This window comes from Eptesicus fuscus, chromosome 18, assembly GCF_027574615.1.
Source record: "Eptesicus fuscus isolate TK198812 chromosome 18, DD_ASM_mEF_20220401, whole genome shotgun sequence".
In the NCBI taxonomy this organism is placed as follows: domain Eukaryota; kingdom Metazoa; phylum Chordata; class Mammalia; order Chiroptera; family Vespertilionidae; genus Eptesicus; species Eptesicus fuscus.
Window position 1 is genome coordinate 7,546,749 of NC_072490.1, and position 18,515 is coordinate 7,565,263.

The 18,515-nt window shown below is 47.7% G+C and overlaps 1 long non-coding RNA gene across 1 annotated transcript; it reads right to left on the reverse strand.

Moving 5' to 3' along the window:
* Positions 1-4,633: 4,633 nt before the first annotated feature.
* LOC129152162 (uncharacterized) lies at positions 4,634-6,472 on the reverse strand. The gene is made up of 2 exons (XR_008558895.1): positions 6,356-6,472; positions 4,634-4,895 (listed from the first exon to the last, which is right to left on the reverse strand). It is a non-coding gene; the product is annotated as an uncharacterized LOC129152162 (long non-coding RNA).
* Between the last annotated feature and the right edge of the window lie 12,043 nt (positions 6,473-18,515).

Sequence of the window (18,515 nt, forward strand, 5' to 3'; positions counted from 1 at the left end):
GAGCAGTGGGGGGATGCTTTGGCAGCCTGGGGCCAGCTGCACCTGCACCTGCTGGGTTTGGGGGCAGCCTCCCCCGGGCGACGCCTCCATGCCTCGGCGGGATTCACCCAGGGAATTCCTGGGAATTTCCACCCACTTCCTCTCCTCCAAATGGCAGCAAGTGGCTCTTCACTCCAGCAGCAGTTGTGTCTGCATTTGGGCTTAGGATAGATTGTCAATTTACCCAGGCTTCTTGGAGAATCCACAACCATCAGCACCTTTTTAGGAATGCAAATGAAACTGTCTTGTCTGTGCTATTGTGTATGCATGTGTGTGTGCTTGCTTTGTTTATTGTAATTTTTAAATATCCTGTTGAGTATTTGAGGGCAATGATTTCAATATTAATTCAAGGCATATAAGAAAGGGAGAAGGCAAGTAATGGATGACATGGGCCTTGCAGGGCTCAGAGGTGGGGGGATGCCCTCCAACCCACCGAGGGAGGAGGAGGGGGGGTCAGGAAGATGTCTCCGAGGAGGTGGTCCAGACATGGCTCTCACTTCCCCCGTCTCTACCAGGGAGGATGTCACCCTCCACTTCCTGCCCCAGCAAAGCCTTTCCTGTCAAGGATCACTGCTTGTCGCAAGACTCGCAAGCAGACCTTGTCTGTGGCCCTCTGGACTTCCGATCCAGTCTCCAGGCGCCCCTGCTCTCCTGAGCCTGCAAGAGCCGTGATCATGAGATGAGGGCACCGTCCCTGACCCCCACTTCAGGGACCCCTTTGGCAACAGTGGAGGGGACTGGAGCGATGAGGCAGGCGCTGACCAGGAGCCCGGCATGCGTGGCAGTCATGTGGCTGGAAGAGTGGCCCAGGAGACGGCCACTCCGTGGTCACGCCGGGCAGGGGCTCCGCAGTAAAGATCACTCAGAGGGTTGATGGCAAAACAATAACAACAAGGTGCCTGGAACTCTGTTAACTCCCACAACAGGCCCGTGCAGTTTGCATTCCCATTTCACAGGTGATGAAACTGAGGGGCAGAGAAGCTCAGGGGCTAATCAAACCCGAGTCTTCTCTCCACAAATCCCTCCCACTCGCCTGCACTTGGAGTTTATATTTTAAAACAGCAGCTCTCAGCCTTCCCTTGCCTCCTCATCGGCTGCCCTCCCGGGTTTGCCCGTCAGTATCTTCCCAGGTTTCACAGGGGGGTTCTTCACCAGGTCCCCACCTTCAACCCTCTGCAGGGGTCCCCTCAGAGTCCAAGCTGGGAGTGTTCCCGGTTTGAAAGAAGCTCCCCAGGACTTCTAACCCCCCTCCAGGCAGCTTGGTTTCATTCATCCAAGAGATAGAGGCCACATAACAGCCATTTCCCTTCTCAGGGACAATTTTGGATTAACGTTTGGACACCCCCCGTCCCCCGCCCCAATCCCTTATTGCTTGGTTCTTCTCAATGTGGTAGTTTATCAGACTGCATTTTCCATCTAGAATACACACAGCCAGGGCCACTGTGAGGGAGGTACAGAGAGTTGGAGTAGAGCAGATGGGGGCTCTGGGCCACCTGGGACCAGAATGTGGAGAATTTAAAGACGGGGGGGGGGGGGGGTGAGGGGGGTGTCCAAGCTGGAGCAGGGGGCTGTGCCACAGCGACAGGAGGACAGGAAGGACCCAGCTGTAGAGGGTGACGTGTCCCAGCTTCAGGCCTCATCCCCCCCGCAGGATCCTGCAGCGGATGCCCAGGCTGCTGCTGGCTCCCTTGCCTCCAGCCTCAGGGCATTCTCTGGCCACACAGGCTCCTGCCGAGTCCACACACAGGTCAGGCCGGAAGGACCAGGGACTCAACTGCCGCAGGAAATCTCTCAGCCAACGAGGCCTGGGAGCTGGGGAGCAGGCACTGCGGGTTCCTCAGGCCTTGGTGAGAATTTCTGAGCTTTGCTCCACGATGGATCCCAGAGGTGCCAGCAGGACCGAGTCCCATGTACCACAGGGGTGACCTGCCCATCCACACCCCCTGAACTGTCGGGGTCCAGTTCCCTGTCCTGTCTCACCTGCCCCTCCCTCATTCCTGCTTCCTGGGACCAACCCCCCCAAAACCACGTGCACCAGGTCTTTGTTTCAGGGCCTGCCCTGGGGAGACCCAAATGACAGACACCCACGGAAATAGACGTTTTCCAGCCCAACCTCTTTCTCAGGCTTCCGCACCCCAGGGGTCTCTGGGCCACCTCCCAGCCCCCCACAGGACGCCTCATGTTGCAGGGTGAGCTTGCTTCTCCTCCCCCCTTCCCCAGCGGCATGGGGACTCTTTTCCAGGGTACCACTGCTCCTGGCATCGGGGATTGAGTCAGTGACCCGATTTGGATGACATGAAAGCCAGGATCAGGCATTTCGCTCCAGTATTGGGGGTGGGGTGGGGGTGGGGAGGGGTTGTCTCTCCTTTCTAGCCCAGGAAATGCTGTTGCCACTTGTGAATGTGAATGAAGGCAGAGCCCCTGAGAATGGAGATGAGGCCGATGCTGTTGGGGCCCCACCATTACCCATGGGGTCTCACCATCCAGGGGCACTGGACACTCCCTGCTCCTGTGTGGCCAGTAACTGCACCTCTGCCCGTGGGCTTCCTCACAAACCTGGAAGGCTCTCTCCCAAGTGCCCGGCAGCTGGAGGTGCCACGGAATGAATACTCCCTGGGGGCAGCCTCCACCAGCCTCTCCCTGCAAGCTGGGTGACGCCAAGGCCCATGCCCTGCCTGGTTTCCCAGTGCCCACAATGGGACCCGCAGCGAGAGCGGCTGGACACTGCTACCGTTTTCTGGCGTCTTCCCTGCCCAGTCCCCGCCTCCCCACCGCCTTGGTCCTTCCTGCATCTCCCAAATTAGCTCAGATCCTTGCCTCGGGGTCTGCTGTGGGGAGCCCAAATTAAAAGGTGGCGACTCCAAGGACAGAGATGAAATAACAGAAGGGGTACAGAACTCATCTCAGCCATCATTTGAACCCTAGATTAAGCAGCGCTGCAGGCAATGTGTTGCTTTTTATTTTTGCTTAAACAAATCTGATTTCTTTTGTCAGCTGCAACACGGAGCCTTGATAGCGGTTATCTACAACCCTGCAACAGCCACTGGGTAACAGCTATGCTGCCAGTCCAGACCCCTCGGGGGTCCCAGCCTTAGGCTCCCCCCGCCTCGCTCCCTCATCTCCAGGCACAGCGCAGAGGGGTTCCTTGCGGGTTGCTGCCCTGTCCTCTGCTCAAGTTCCCAGCCACCCTGGCGCCCCCTCCCCATCCCCGTCTCAGCTCTCAAGCCCCCTTTGCACCCTCCCCCCGTGCCAGATCAAAGCTTCCTCCATTTCGAATAGGATACTGCTCCTCCTCCATGGCACTCCCCATGTTTCTCTCGGGTTTGTAAGAGGAGGAAATATTTGCTACTTAAATTACCAGCTGTCTTAGCCTCTGGGTTGTGGGGAGGGGCTCTGGGATGCTCCTTCTGTTTCATTCCTGGGTCTGGATACTGGTCACACAGGTGTGTCCACTTGGGGAACTTTTGTCGGCAGGGTGCTTCCGAGGTGCCCACCCTCTCTGCATGCATGTTGTATGTCAATAAAGGAGTTTACTTAGAGATAAAATATCAACTGCAGTCTAAGTCCTCAGGGCAAAGAGAAAATCTCCTTTTCCCCTGAGCACTATGGTGGGTTGTACAACTTTGGGGTTGGGAGATGGTGACTGTCTCACCCTAAAAGAGGGAGGAGAGCACTGGGCCCCCTTTGAGTGGAGCAGGGGAGGGGAGGCGGGGAGACCGGGGTCAGGAGCAGCCAGACTCCGCATGCGGCCACTGCTCCGTGGCTCTCCATTGCCACGTGTGATCTGGGCTCACAAATGCCGGAGGGGACCTTTTCTGGACGGTGGTCAAGTGGCTCAGTTCTCCATGTTCACTGTGGGGTGAATGTTGTTGGCGCCCCTGATTCCAGAGCTGGCAGTAAAGAGGGCCAAGAGGGGGCGCTCTAGAAACAGCACTCATCGCTGGGAGGACGCCGGCTTCATGGGGCCAAGATACCGGATGTGGAAGCCAGTTGTATTCCCACTAGAGGGGCACGGACTTGATGTCGTTTCTCAGTATGACCTTTCTCCTTCACTGGTCTGTAAGTTTCTTGAGGTTAAAGGAAGCAATTGGACAGATGAAGGGATAGACAGATAGATGGATAGACGGGTAGATACACAGATGGGCAAACAGACATGTTATCCTTCTAACTGCCCTCCTTCCCCAGCTCCAAGCATAAAGTTGCTCAATAAATTTCTTTGCATGAATTAATGGAAAAAGGCGAGAGACGAGGAGATTTGGGGCTTCCTGGGTAATCAAGAACGCTTGCGCTGTAGAAGCAGCCTGGCCGTGTATAAAGAACACACATTTTGTAGTTAAAGAGCCAGGTTCAGTTGTGCCACGTCACTAGTTGTCACAACCTCTCGGAACTTCAATCTCTTTACCTACAAAATAGGCGCCTGAGGAAAGAGGTGCTTTTTTACACGGTCACGTGCCTTTCCGGTTTCTGTATTGAGAGCACCGTTTCCAGGCCCTGCGTGCCAGGAGGTCATCACTTACCTGAAGGTGTAGACGCCTCTCCCACCTGTTTGTGGCTCTGGGTGTAGCTCTTAATGGTCATCAAGAGTGTAGACATGTACGTGGTCAAAGATTTAATTCACACAGAGGTGCAAGTGATCCAGGACAGATTCATTCCTTTAGAAAGAGCAGGTTTTCTCTGGGACACTGGGAACTCCATGGGGTGGGGAGGGGACACAAAAGAAGGGGCTGGAGACCTCCAGCGGCTTCATTTCCAACTCCATCAAGAAGGAACTCACACCTCCCTTGCTGTATGGTCACTGCTGCGCGCTGTTGTCACTTGCGTTCCTGTCTTGTTGAAGTGGGCAGATGTTACGTGAACTTTGGAAAGGAGTAAATCAGATGTGGCATGTCTTCTCAGAAGTAACACCTGCAGGAGGAGCACCTGAGCTCCCCTCTGAGCATCTCACAGTGGGGTGGGTACGTGAAATTTGCCAGGTGTCCCCTCTCAGCATCCCCGCAGAGCCCTGCCCAGAAGTGGGCCATTACAGGGAGCCCGTAGCTCAGGCCTCCTGACTTGTCTATGGCTGAGGATCTCCTGGCAGTTTCATCGGAATACAGGTTCTGGTTCAGCAGGGTAGTGGTGGGGCCTGAAATTTGGCATTTATGAAGAGTTCCCCATATGTGCTGGTGTTGCTGGCCCGTGGCCTGCACTTGAAGGAGCAAGGCTACAGATCCTCGTTAAGTTAACACATAAATAAATGAATGAGGGGTAAGGTATTACATGTCCATGATGTACACTATCAGCCCCAGCTCTTTCATCTGCTCAGAGTCACTTACCTATCCGCCCCTCCCCAGAGCCTGTTGTTTACAGCCAGCTGTCTGACACGAAGCCAGGATCTGCTTTCAGCCACGTGGGCCCATCTCTGCTTTGGAGCAGCAGCTGCCTACCCTTCGCTGCCCCTACCCACAGCCGGGACCCTGTACCTCACCAGGTAGCATTTGATGTGAAGATGAAAAGACCAGCACACCTGGGTGTCTGTCCCGCTCTTCAAGCTCCACTTCCTAGACATCAATCACTCCCACCCCCTCATTGATCCAAATTAAAAGCTGGGCGACCCAGCTCTTGCTGCAATAGATTCTGGTTCACAGGAGACCCCACGGCCGGCTCCGCCCAGCCCCAAGAAGAGACGGCGGGGCCAGCCAGGTGGTCACTCAACTTCTGGGAAACAACTCAGTGTCCAGCTGACTGTCATTCTCTTCCTGACACCCCAGGGGCCGCATTGGAAGTGTCTGGGAATGGGAGGTGGAGGGCCCTGTGCATTGTCAGGGTCCTGTCAGGTGGTGGGCCTCAGAGCAGCCTGAGGGCACAATCTCTAGTGATAAACACTCCATGTCTTTCGTAGTATCAGACATGGGCTAAGAGCCTGGCCTCCTATTTCATGGCTCATCGGAATACATTTCTGAGGACAAGAACACCTCCAACATCATCCGGATTTTCATCCTTGGAGTTCCTCCTGTAATGCGTCCCTCTAGCATGGGGGGTGCCCTCTCTCTGAAGGACTTCTGTTCCCTCTGAACACAACTGATGATCCTTGAGGACATATGGAAGTGAACCAATTCAACCCATGTTTACCGGGCACTTACTAGCAAGAAGTCCCCAAGGACCATCCCTGCTGCTGAGGACACCATGGTGAACAAAACCATCTGACTGCAAAAGACCCAATGTCTGGCCACAATCCACCTTTCTCTGGACTCCTGTACTCAAACCAAGGACTACCAACAAATAAGCTTCAAAATGCTTCACTAGAACTATGTATTTTGTCCCAACCTTAACCTACCTTCAAGTTTGTAACAGAATGGGACTCCGCTCTTTCCTAAAATGTTCAGGCCAATATCCCCAGGTCTGGGCCTTCCAGGTGAAATCTCTGAGTGGAGAGCTGCTGGACTGTCTTCATTCCTTCATTGCTCCATGTGATCGAAACCAGTGTTTGCTGACGGCACATCACCTCTGTCCCTGCCCTTCATGACTATTAGGCTCAGCAATGCCTTCTTCATTTACAGAGACCAAGCCCCATTCCCGGTTTCCCTGGTGGGGCCAGGCAAGGGTAAGGGAGTGGACCTATGACCATTGGCGTTGCTAGGCTCCGTAGGAGCTTTTTTCTTGCTACTTTAGGATAAGGTCTGAAGGGTTAGGGAGATAACGAAAACCATAAAACAGAACTGTCGCATGCACACGGGGGAATAGAAGTGTTTAAAACTGTGAAAGCCTTGTCTGAATTGTAGTTAAATCACTTGGATGTGGATAAAGGAATTATTGAGGAAGATGGGCTTTCCTGGAATTCCTGACAATTTCCTTCTATTTTATAGACAGTTAAAACTGGAAGGAATAAACAAGCCAAACTCTCTCATTTCAATGAAAAGAAAACAGAAGCCCAGCAAACAAAAGAAATTTGCCCAGATAAAACTAATTGGTGCCTATCTGAGCCTAGTTTACTTCCCAAACCAGAGCCTGGGACCAAGGCTTGCATGCCAGTTGCACATGTTGGGGAATGTTCTTAAGGAATAGGTGGGGAGGGCTGGGGAAAGCCAAGCAGAGAAGGAGAGAAATCCCTAACAGTCAAGGCGTTCCCCCTGGGATTCTAGCTCCCTCATACTGTTGGTTGTGGGTATGAGGATGCTGAGTAGGTGCCCCAGGCTGAGCCAGGACAGACAGGAGAGATGCACAGTACCACCGAGGTGAGGTACTCTACCGCTTTTCCATGACCCTTGATCATCACTGACCCACAGGGAAGCTGTAGCCACAGACACGTGCAAAGCATGAAAGGCAGGTTAGCACGTGGAATTCAAATTCACAAGTATCAGTGTGTGTTATGACATATTGCCTTTCTAATAGGACTGCCAGAAGTTCAGACTACTGAGAGAGAAGGTACACGCTTAACAATACATGTGAACATCAGTATAGAATCTATGAACAGTGACTCACCCAGTGTCTCAGATGTCTGTGTCCACTTACTTGGGTTCACTTCTTGGGCACACTGCCCCTGGTTAGCACCTCAGGCTCCAGATCAGAGCAATCCTTTCTCGTTCCTTTCACTGACTCACTCAAGAGTAAGGAGCAGATAGCCCAAAAGCTATAGCAAAGACCAACAGGAATTCTCAAACTTCCTCAGCTTACAGCCCTCTTCATTAGCATAAAGGATGCCATCTCACCTGCTACTGCAGAAAAATCCAAACAGAATAAAGGAGAATAAGAAGATTGTTTTTGAAAAGTCACAAACCCTTCCCCAAATGGCCACATCGTTATCACATCTTCATGAAGTTCTTCGGCACTTTCAAATTCGTCGTCTTCAATGAATGGATGTATAACAGGAATCTCTGTAAACTTTTTGGTAATGGCTAGTGTCTTTTCATTTCACAGCTGATGGAGACTTCATTTTAGCCAACCTCAGGACACAACTGACCTCACTCACCATCCTAATTTTTTATTTGTCCATGACCTAAAATAATAACAAATGGCTCAAGCCATTGCATCTTTGGCCAGCTTTGCTCATAAGAAAGTTTTTTTCTGTTACTGAACCAAACCCATTGACCTGGTTCTGCCTCTTGGGGCCACACGGGAAAAGTCTAGTCCTCCTCCTCTATGGCAGCCACACCCACGTCTGAGGACAATTGCCATGTGTCCTGCCATCCTACCTTCTTCTGGCAAACAACTTACCATGGTGTCCACCTCACCTTGAAAATCAATGCTAGGGTTATTTCAAAGAAACAGAAGGTTTGATGAAATGCTCTTAAATATATTATATCATAAATATGAATTCTGAGAGGAGATTCCTATATTCTCATTTCACCTTTCTACTCCAAAGCAAATAGAGACTTGGGATGTTATCATGGTAACACTGGGTGATAAGGTGTTTGAGCAGCTGGTTTATGGTTCATGGTCCTTTACAGTACAGTTTTGAATGATGCAGTTAATCCTAAAATATCATTAAAACATCTGATTAGCCTCTGTGACAGTACAAGGTGACCTGGTCGGTTGTTATAGCACAGAATCCTGAATGAAAAAAAAATAGAGAGCTAACTGCCACAAGCATGCAAGGGGTTCCTATCAAACTCTTCTCTTTCTTCTGGGAGATGTCCAATTTACTTATTTATTTATTGACCTTGGCCTTGCCCAATTGTAAGAAAAATTTTGCAGGAACTTATATAAATATACACATAATTTCAAAAAATGTCAATGAGAAGTGGGGACAAAGGGAAAAATCAAAAGTAGCCAGAGGGTGGGTCAGTTTGCACAGTGAGAGTCAATAAGCTCTATGCAATTGACAGGCCCTGTGCAAATTTTCCAAATTTGGATCCAGATATTTTGAGGTCAGAGGAAAGGGAATCATAGCTATACAGGAATGTAACAGGGCACCCCTATGGGAAAAAAATCAATCCAAGGAAAAGAAGGAGCCAAGGGGTATAAAACAAAACTACATATTTCTTAGGGAGACACACACACACACACACACACACACGCGTGTGTGTGTGTGTGTGTGTGTGTGTGTGTGTGAATAATAACTACCAAGTTAAAGAGACTATAGTATCCTCTAGAGGAGAGAGGAGAGAGAGAGAGAGAGAGAGAGAGAGAGAGAGAGAGAGAGACAGAGAGAATCAGGGATGTTCTCATGGAGACTTCAACTATGTCAATAATACTTATTTCTTATGTTGGATTATGGACATGTGAAAATTTGTTAGGCTATTCTTAGTACTTTCCTTTGAGTCTGAAATATTTCACAGTATGTGTTTTATTCTGACTGTTAAGAAGGGAAGAATGAAGATAGTAAGATCACTAAGGAAGTTATAAAAGTTGTCAAGGAAGAGATGAAGGCAAATTGAACTAAAATGAAGACAGTGTAGTTATAAAAGAAGCAGACAGATTTGAGAAACGAATTTGAGGTAAAGCCAGCAAGACCTGCCAATGATTGCATGTGTGGTGTGAGAGAAAGCAAAGAACTGAAGTTAACCAAGTTTTGGGGATCATAAACGGCATGGAGGAGATGACATGTAGTACTGTGCGGATGACTTGGAGGGGATAGTTGGGGCTAGAGTGAGGGAGGGGGAGGTAAGCAGTAGTTATGTTTGAACATGTGAAGTTTGAGATGTCTAATAGACAAGCAAGTGGAGATGTTGAGTAGATGTTGAATATAGGAGTCTAAAACTCAGAGCAAAGATCTGGTCTGCTGATTAAAACCAGAGAGTCAAGAACACATACATTTTATTTATATACAGGAGACTGGAGGGGACCACCAGTAGAATCTGGATAGAAAAGAGGGCCAAAGAAAGAGCTCTGGGCATTTCAACATTTAGAGATCTGGAACAGAAAGAAGTGGCAGCCAACTAAGGGGACTGAGAAAGAGTGGACAGGGGAGTAGAAGGAAAACAAGAGTGTGTTATTTCAGAGTCAGATGAAGTAGTGTTTCAAAGAAAAGGGGAATAGTGGATTAGATCAAATTCCTCGGAAAGGTCAGATGAGGACAGAAAATTGACCTTCAGCTTTGGCCACATGTGGGTCACAGGCAACCTTAGTAAAAGCCCTGTCAGTGTGGATTAATGAAAATGAAATGTGGCTGGAGTGGCTGAAGTAAAAGTGGGAGGCGAGAAATTTGAAAGACTTGTTTATATCAAAATATTTCTATGAGTTATGCTATGACTGGAAACAGATATGGGAAAGCTGGAAGGAGAAGAGGGTTTTGATTGAGGTGGGCTATGTTATGACTGGAAACAGAAATGGGAAAGCTGGAAGATCAAGAGGGTTTTGATTGAGGTGGGCTATGTTAAGATACACACACACACACACACACACACACACACACACACGTATGAGATGGCCTAGTTGAAAGGGAGAAAGTGTTAATGCAGGACAGAAAGGGGGTGATCATGGTAGGTAAATACTTGAGTTGAGAGGGATCAGGTGTGGGGTAAAATCCAGGGCTTAGCCAGTACACAAGTCTTCCGTTATAACAATGGTGAACAAATGCAAGGGGAATGGTGGACCAAAATGAGGAGAGCGGCTACAGCGTTTGGACAGGTTCAAGCCTGGGACTAATGAGAGGGCACGGTCCTCTCCTGGCAAAGCCACGTGCAAGTCCCAGCACAATTAGAGCCAAAGGCTATAGTCGTAAGCTTGACCTGATGGTCCGAACCTGTGGTCCCACGTGGCTGAGTGATACAGGCTGCGGGAGGTGCAGCAAGTAAACAAAGCTTGATCAGGTGCATGTAATTGAGTAGATTCCAAACCCGCGAGAATGTTGTAAACATCTTGGCCACGCCCTTACTTTGCCTCGTGGCATCTGGCTATAAAATAAAGACGCGGCTTGCAGGCCAAGGCGCTGTCTTGCCATCAGAGAGGGCAGCGTCCCACATAGCGCCCAGCTTTATTCTCTTGTCTGTCTTTTCTAAACCCTTCACCGCCCCCTCTCAGGCTCTCCAAACCTGGTTGTGCCGACTCCGCACACCAAAAGATATTCACATCTAATGAAATTGTTTTCCTCCATGAAGTGGGGGTTGAGGTCCTTGCTGAGATGAAGAGGTGAGGGGCGATGGGAGGCTTGAGGAAAGAAGAGACGTAAACAGCTGCTGGTGAGGGGAGAAAGGTATTTATTGAGGAAAAGTATAGGGCTGTCTGGAAGGGGCAAGTGCCCATATCAAATCTAAGGTCATAAATTTGAAGTGATTCAATGTAATTGTCTTCAGTAATACTCTGCGTCTTGGGTGCAAACAGGGAGAGTTCAGCGGAAGACTGGGTTTCACCAGCTTGTTTTTCCAGGAGTAATTAGAGGGAGAGAGGGGCAAAGGGTGTTTACAAGGAAACGAATGTACTGTGCTGTCTGTATAAAGTGGTTAAAGAGGGAAACGGGCAGTGAAAGGCGGTGATAAAAGACAAAAGCAGAGATCTGGAAGTTTCGGTAAAGTCAAATATTTTCTGCCCTGAGAAAACCAGGGTAATGAGTCAGAAGGAAAGGTGATGATGGTCAGATACTTAGATATTTAAACTGGAGAATTAGGTACGATTCATTTTTATGATGGATGAAAAAAAACTAGACTAAAAAATGTTCATGTGAGTGGGTGGCTGAGGTACAGTGATGAAAGAATGGTGGCAAGGAAACCAATAAAAGTCATAGCTAGCTAAAAAGGCACTGATTACTTAAAAGGATACAAATTAAAGATAAAATGCCCAAATGATTTCAACATGGGAGAGTATTGAAGAGGGGTGGGAGGAAGACGACTGAGAGTCTAGGGCCGTGGTCGGCAAACTGCGGCTCTCGAGCCACATGCGGCTCTTTGGCCCCTTGAGTGTGGCTCTCCCACAAAATACCACGGCCTGGGCGAGTCTATTTTGAAGAAGTGGCATCAGAAGAAGTTTAAGTTTAAAAAATGTGGCTCTCAAAAGAAATTTCAATCGTTGTACTGTTGATATTTGGCTCTGTTGACTAATGAGTTTGCCGACCACTGGTCTAGGGAAACAAAACTGTTCCAAGGTTATGTTCTTATTTGGAGAGGGGATATAAGCATATATTAACTTTAAATATGGGCTGGAAATATGTTTGAATACATTTATTTAAAATCAAAAGGAAACTACCAGAAGAAAGAGTATATAAATTTTTCAAATCATTAAGAAGGAAAACGTTCAAGGAAAATGCAATTCACTAAAAACCAGAACCGGGTTTTGGGGGGGAAAGAGGACACAAAACGTGGTAAACATGAACCTGAAATAAACTGGCAGGAATAAGTCTGGATTCATCATTTGCAATAAATGCCAATGCTGGAGATGGGGAGGGAGGACTTCTGAAATAGGGACAAGCTTGAAAAATCCTTTCATCAAACAAGAATAAAACTAGACAAAATTTTAATTAACTACCATTTAAAGATTCTTGAGACTGACCAGAGCAGACAACAGATTGGAAGTGCCCATGCAAAAGCAGGAGTCTGACATTTCAGTCTGAGGCCACGCCCACTTCCCTAGATTCTGCTCCGCTACATGGAGGGTCTATGGGGCGGGGGTGGGGGTGGGGGTGGGGTGGCTGTGAGACTGGCAGCTCCCCTGCTGAAAGGGATTCGCATTATTTGGAACAGAGGGCAAAGTCGTCCATGCCCGGGATGCTGTGCACATTGAAAGAAAACGGAAGGGAATACTATGAACATGCTTATGCCAGCAGATCAGACAGCTTAGATGGGATGGAAAAGTTCCTAGAAAGACAAGTGCAAAAATACATTCGACAGAACCAGCACCCGTGAATGATGCAACTCTCAGCAAACGAGGAATAGAGGGAGCTTCCTCAGGTTAATGAGGAGCAGCTATGAAAACCCTACAGTTAATATCACACTTAATGGTGAACGACTAACTTCTTTCCTTGTTCTAAATTCAATTAGCAAAACCTGAAGGACCTAGGAAATTTGAACACCATGATAATAAATCTGATGAGAGAGCGAGAGTGAGAGCATTCTTTTCAAACCCACATGAAATTTCCAAAAAGTGTACCATATAAGCCACTCACACACACACACACAAAATCTCAAAAAAAAACATTTTTCCCCTGAAGCAGGAATCATATAGACTATGTTCTCAGACCACAATGCCATAAAATCAGAAATCGGATAGTCAAAAAGAATCTACCTGCTTAGGAATAGCCAAATTGCTTTAAATATCACTTTTGGATAAAAGAAAAAATTAAAATGGTAATTATTACTATTAAAAAGTTAATAAAAATGAGAATGCCATATATCAGAAGCAGTTCTCCATGGGAAAGTTACAACTTTAAATACATATATTAGAAAACGAAAAATCTTGAAAATAATCGAACTATCACACTACTCAGAAAATTATATAAAAGTTCTACAGAATAGTCCCAAAGAAGGAGGGGGATTTAATAATGGTGAAAGCAGAAATTATAAAGCTAGATAATAAAAGAAATAATAAATCTTATACTTGTTCTTTGAAAAGACCAACAGACAGATAAACCTCTGGCAAATCTAATCAAGAAAAAATGTAGAAAACACAAACAATATTAATAACCATACAAAGGGGGACATGAATCCAAGTAAAGAGAAGACTTTTATAAATGAAAACAGACTACTGTATAAAACAGAATGAACAGGAACTAATGAAATTTTGAATGGAATAGGTGATTTCCTGGGGAAGAAAGAAATGGATTAAAGAAGAGGCAAACCGGAACAGAACAATATCAACTGGAAAACACAAAAAGAAGTAATTGCAGAGTTTTCCCTGGAGCAGGCACCAAGTTGAGATGCAAGGTATACCCACTGTTCGGGCGATTCCATTTCTAGGAATCTACCCTAAACAAATACTCAGATATGCTCATGAAGTTGTGTGCAAAAGGGTTTCTTGCTTCGAGTTTCATACTAGCCAAAGAAGTGAAAGCAATCTCCCTTCCCATCAATAATGGAGTAGTTAATAGAGTCTGGTTAGCCATATAACAGAACATTATACAGCCTTTCAAAATAGGAATTTGACTTTTTTCGACTAATGTAAAAAGATCTGCAAAACAGACTCGTGGGAGAGAAAATCACATTTAAAAACATTGTGTTTGGTACGATCCCATAATGCAGCAGCATGAAAGGAGATCTGTGAAGATCTGTCCATTGGTATACGATGTGAATTGATGGGGAGGGGCTGGGAGGGTGCTGACAGAGGCCGCCTTCGCAAGGGGGCCAGGGCGCCGCGGCATGAAGCGGAATGCTGCTGTCCGGTGACTGTTTACAAGGAGGGCATATCCAGGTGCTGTTTGTGTCGTAGAAACAAGAACTAGACAAATAAAATGAAGTATCCGAGGGCAGGACAGAGATTTCTCACAAGACAACCTTTAAGAACCCTTCCAGATCGAAAGGTCCATGACTCACCCTGCCATGGATCCTTCTAGACCAGGCCGTCTGAGCAGACAGCTGTTTATATTTAGCATTCTGTCCCCTGGCTGGGCCAGAGCAAATGACTATGTTTCATGTGGCGCCCTCCAGAGCTAGAAGGCACTGGCAACGCTGAGGAGGTCCTCTTCAAAGACACTTTTTCTGCTCTCTGTCATTGTTCCCACGTGGTCCCTATCCTACACCAGGGAAGCACCCCTGTGGTAAGACTCGGCAGCTGTCTTATGAAATGTTGAGTGCCTTTCTGACTCAAGAATAAAACTCTGCTTGTTGTGTTTGCCTAGAATAGGACTAAAGGAGCTGCCTTGTTGGCCTGGGAGGAAAGGGGGTGGGGGTGGGGTTTGCAGGCACACCAGCAGCTGCCTGCTGGCTCATCTCTGCTCTGAATTTATTGGTAACACCAGTCCACTCCTCCACGCCTTCCCCGGTCCTCGAACTGGGTGAGCTATGAGCTGGAGCCCTGGCTCCACTCCTGTTGTTTTGTGCTTTTACCTACCTCTCCTACCCGCTTGTCTGCTGTGCTGCAGCACGAAGATCGGGAGCAGAAATACCAACGGCCCACTTTTGCTGCAAAGCAAGCAAGCTACCTCCACACCTAGTGGCTTCAGCCCTCAGCCATTTATCTAGCTCATGACTGTGAGGGTCATTCACTGAGGCAGGGTTGGCTGGGTGGTTATTCTGGCCTCGCCTGGACTTCCTCCTGAGCCTGCAGACAGTTCACGTTATTCAGGTGGTCCTGCCTCACGGGTTGGGCTTGCTGTCAGCTGGGTGACGGGGGAGGCTGGGACACTTGCCTTTCAGCCTCCCGCTGGCTAGCCTGGGCACGGTCACATGGTGGTGGTACCCGCACAAGGTGGTTAACAGGCCATCTCCAGGCATTGCATTCTCAAGTGAAGAGGAAGAAGGAACCTCACTCTACAATTCACCTTGCTGCTCATTGTCTCAAGACGAGCATCCCATGCACCACAGATTCCAGCATTTTAGCTCCTCAGAGTTGTCCAGTCCAACTCCCCTTCTTGCCTTTGCTGCCAATGCGGAAACACCCTGAGAGGGGAAGGATCTTGTCCAAAGCGACACAGGTGTCCGGAGGGTCTCTACAGATCTTCCTTAGGTGGATTCCCTACAAGCAAGTGCACAGACTGAACGTTCGTGCTCACCTCTGTATCTAGGCCCCAACAGCTTTCTGGAAGTCTGTCCCTTTGGGAGGCCACGAGAGCATGGAGGAATCGGAAAGAACTTTCAGTCCAGCCCAGGTACTGGCATCCCAGCATGCCCTGCAGGTGCGAGAGCTGTACTCGGTTATTCACACGCAGTGTGATCAGGATTCTCCTTCCTGAGCGAGTTCGGCATCAGGGGTTCTTCGAAGGAAATGGAAGAAACAGAGCCCCAAACCTGAGTTTTCGAGTTAAAAGGCTGCCTGTAAACCCTGGATATCAACATCCAGGCCTACCGTCATGGCTGGCACCCTCAACTCTTCAGCTAAATCCAAAGACTTGCAGGTTTTAAGATACCTGGGGGGGGAGGGGCAATTAAAAAATGCCCATTGGGTATATCACTTCAGCCCTTTCTTCCCCCCAGGCACCATCCACCTGATTTCCCACAGTGCCTGAGCCCCTCCTCAGGAAGAAGGTGGGAGCAAGGGGACATCAAGAATGCCTTTTTGCTGATATCTTTGGTATAAAGCCCAACAACTGGGTTTTAGATTTATGTAATCTGTTTAAAAAAAAATGAGCAAAGGACCTAAACAGACATTTTTTCAAAGAGATCATACAAATGGACAACATATATGAAAAGGTGCTCAAGATTACTAATTATCAGGGAAAGGCAAATCAAAACCACAATAAGACATCACCTCACACGTGTTAGGATGGCCAGCAAGTGTCTTAAAAGATAAAGTGTTGGTGAGAATATGGAGACAAGAGAACCCCGGTACACTGTTGATAAGAATGTAAAGTGTTACAGTCCTTGAGGAAAATACTATGAAGGTTCCTCAAAAAATTGGAAATAGCACTATCATATGATCCAGCAATTCCACTTTAGAGTATTTATCCAAAGCAATTGAATTTGGGATCTCAAAGAGATATCTGTGCCACCCCCAAGGTCATTGCAGCATTATTCACAAAAGCCAAAATACAGAAACAACCTAAATATTCATTTATAGATGAATGGATAATGGAATATTATTCAGCCTTAAAACGGAAGAAATTCTGTCATTTGTAACAATATACATGGACCTGGGAGACATCGTGCTAAGTGAAACAAGCCAGATACAGAAAGACAAACACTGCTTGATGTCACTTATAGTGGGATATAAAATAGACTCATAGAACCAGAGTAGACGAGTGATTACCAGGGGCTGGGGTGGTGGAAATAGGGAGGTGTTGGCTATGAGCTATAAAGTTTCAGTTATGCAAGATGAATGAGTTTTAGAGATCCAAAGTATAGCATGGTGACTACAGGTAACAATATTGTACTTTATTCTTGAAAGTTGCTAAGAGAATCGATTCTACGTGTTCTCAACACACACACACACACACACACACACACACACGGTACCTATGTGTGGTAATAAATATGTTAATTAGCTTGATTAGTGGTGATTATTTCACAATGTATACATCAAATCATCAAGCTGTACACTTTAAATACACAGAGTTAAAAGAAAACAGTTTAAAAATTCAGAGGTGAGCGAGAGCTTGGCTGAGTCTCGAGGGCACCTGGCTCAGTATTTCGAGGGCATCTCAATGAGGTAGGAGGGAGGAAATGCAGACAAGAGAGAAGCCTGGCGCCCAAACAATGAACGCAATTTGGTGACTGGTCAGATACCAGGTGGCAGAGGAAGGAAGGAGTCAGAAATTTCGATGACGTTTCTACTTGGGCCACGGGGCAGGTGATAGAGTCTCTGGCGGAGTTAAGCAATGACAGATGAGGAGCAGGTGTTGGGACAGGTTTGGCTGGAGACAGCAAATGGTAAAGTACCATGGACGCCCTGAGTTTGCGCCTTAGCAAGGGCTATCTTGGTGGAAACAGAGGCCTTAGTCCGGGCGTCCTCAAACTACGGCCCGCGGGCCACATGCGGGTGTTTTTGCCGTTTTGTTTTTTTTACTTCAAAATCAGATATGTGCAGTGTGCATAGGAATTTGTTCATAGTTGTTTTTTTTTTAAACTATAGTCCGGCCCTCCAACGGTCTGAGGGACAGTGAACTGGCCCCCTGTTTAAAAAGTTTGAGGACCCCTGCCTTAGTCTATGGTTCTAGGGCTGAGGGAGAGGCCCCGGCTGCCAGGAGAGCAGAGAATGTTGGCTGGAGGGCACGAAGGAAGAAAGGAAAGGGGAACTGAGCCCCAGGGAACACACAGGCAGCAGAGCCAGAGGGAATGTGAGCTGGAAAGAGAGTCACAGGGTGGGAGGGGCCACCAGTGTCATCTGCTTCTGAGAAACTGGGACGATAAGGCCTGAAAGCAGTCACTGTGTTAGCCCCATGGAGGTCACTGGTGATGTCAGTGGGAGCTTTTCCGGTCAGACAGGGTTCAATTCCAGCAAGATCGGAGTAAGGGAGGTCAGAACGCGGAGACGGCTGGTGGAGAAGGCACTTCAGAAATGTGGTGCGGGCACAAAGAAAGAGTGTAATCATAATGGTGTTAGCTAGAGAGGAATACAGCTTCTCAGGGGGGCTTTGCTTTAAATAAAGAAGAATTTACACTAAATATTAAAAAAACAGTGGGAATGATACTACTACTCTCCTAGGACTATAATCAGGATTAAACTAGAGCATGTATTTAAGGTAATTAGCACAGTGCCTGGAACATAGTGAGTATCCAATAGAGTCACTGTATTAATGATATTATTAGTAATGACAATAATAGTCGAATGGGAAGGCAGGTTGAAGACACAGAGAAGGAACAATTAATGGCACAAGGAGTCAGGAAGAGAAGGGTCCAGAATGCAGGTGAGTGGACTTGCATCAAGCACCTACTATATGTTGGGCACTGCACCAAGTACAAAAGAGAACAAGTGAAATACTGTTTCTGCCCTCAAGTTGCTCACAGCCTCACAGTGTGGTGTGATGGGGTTTTAAT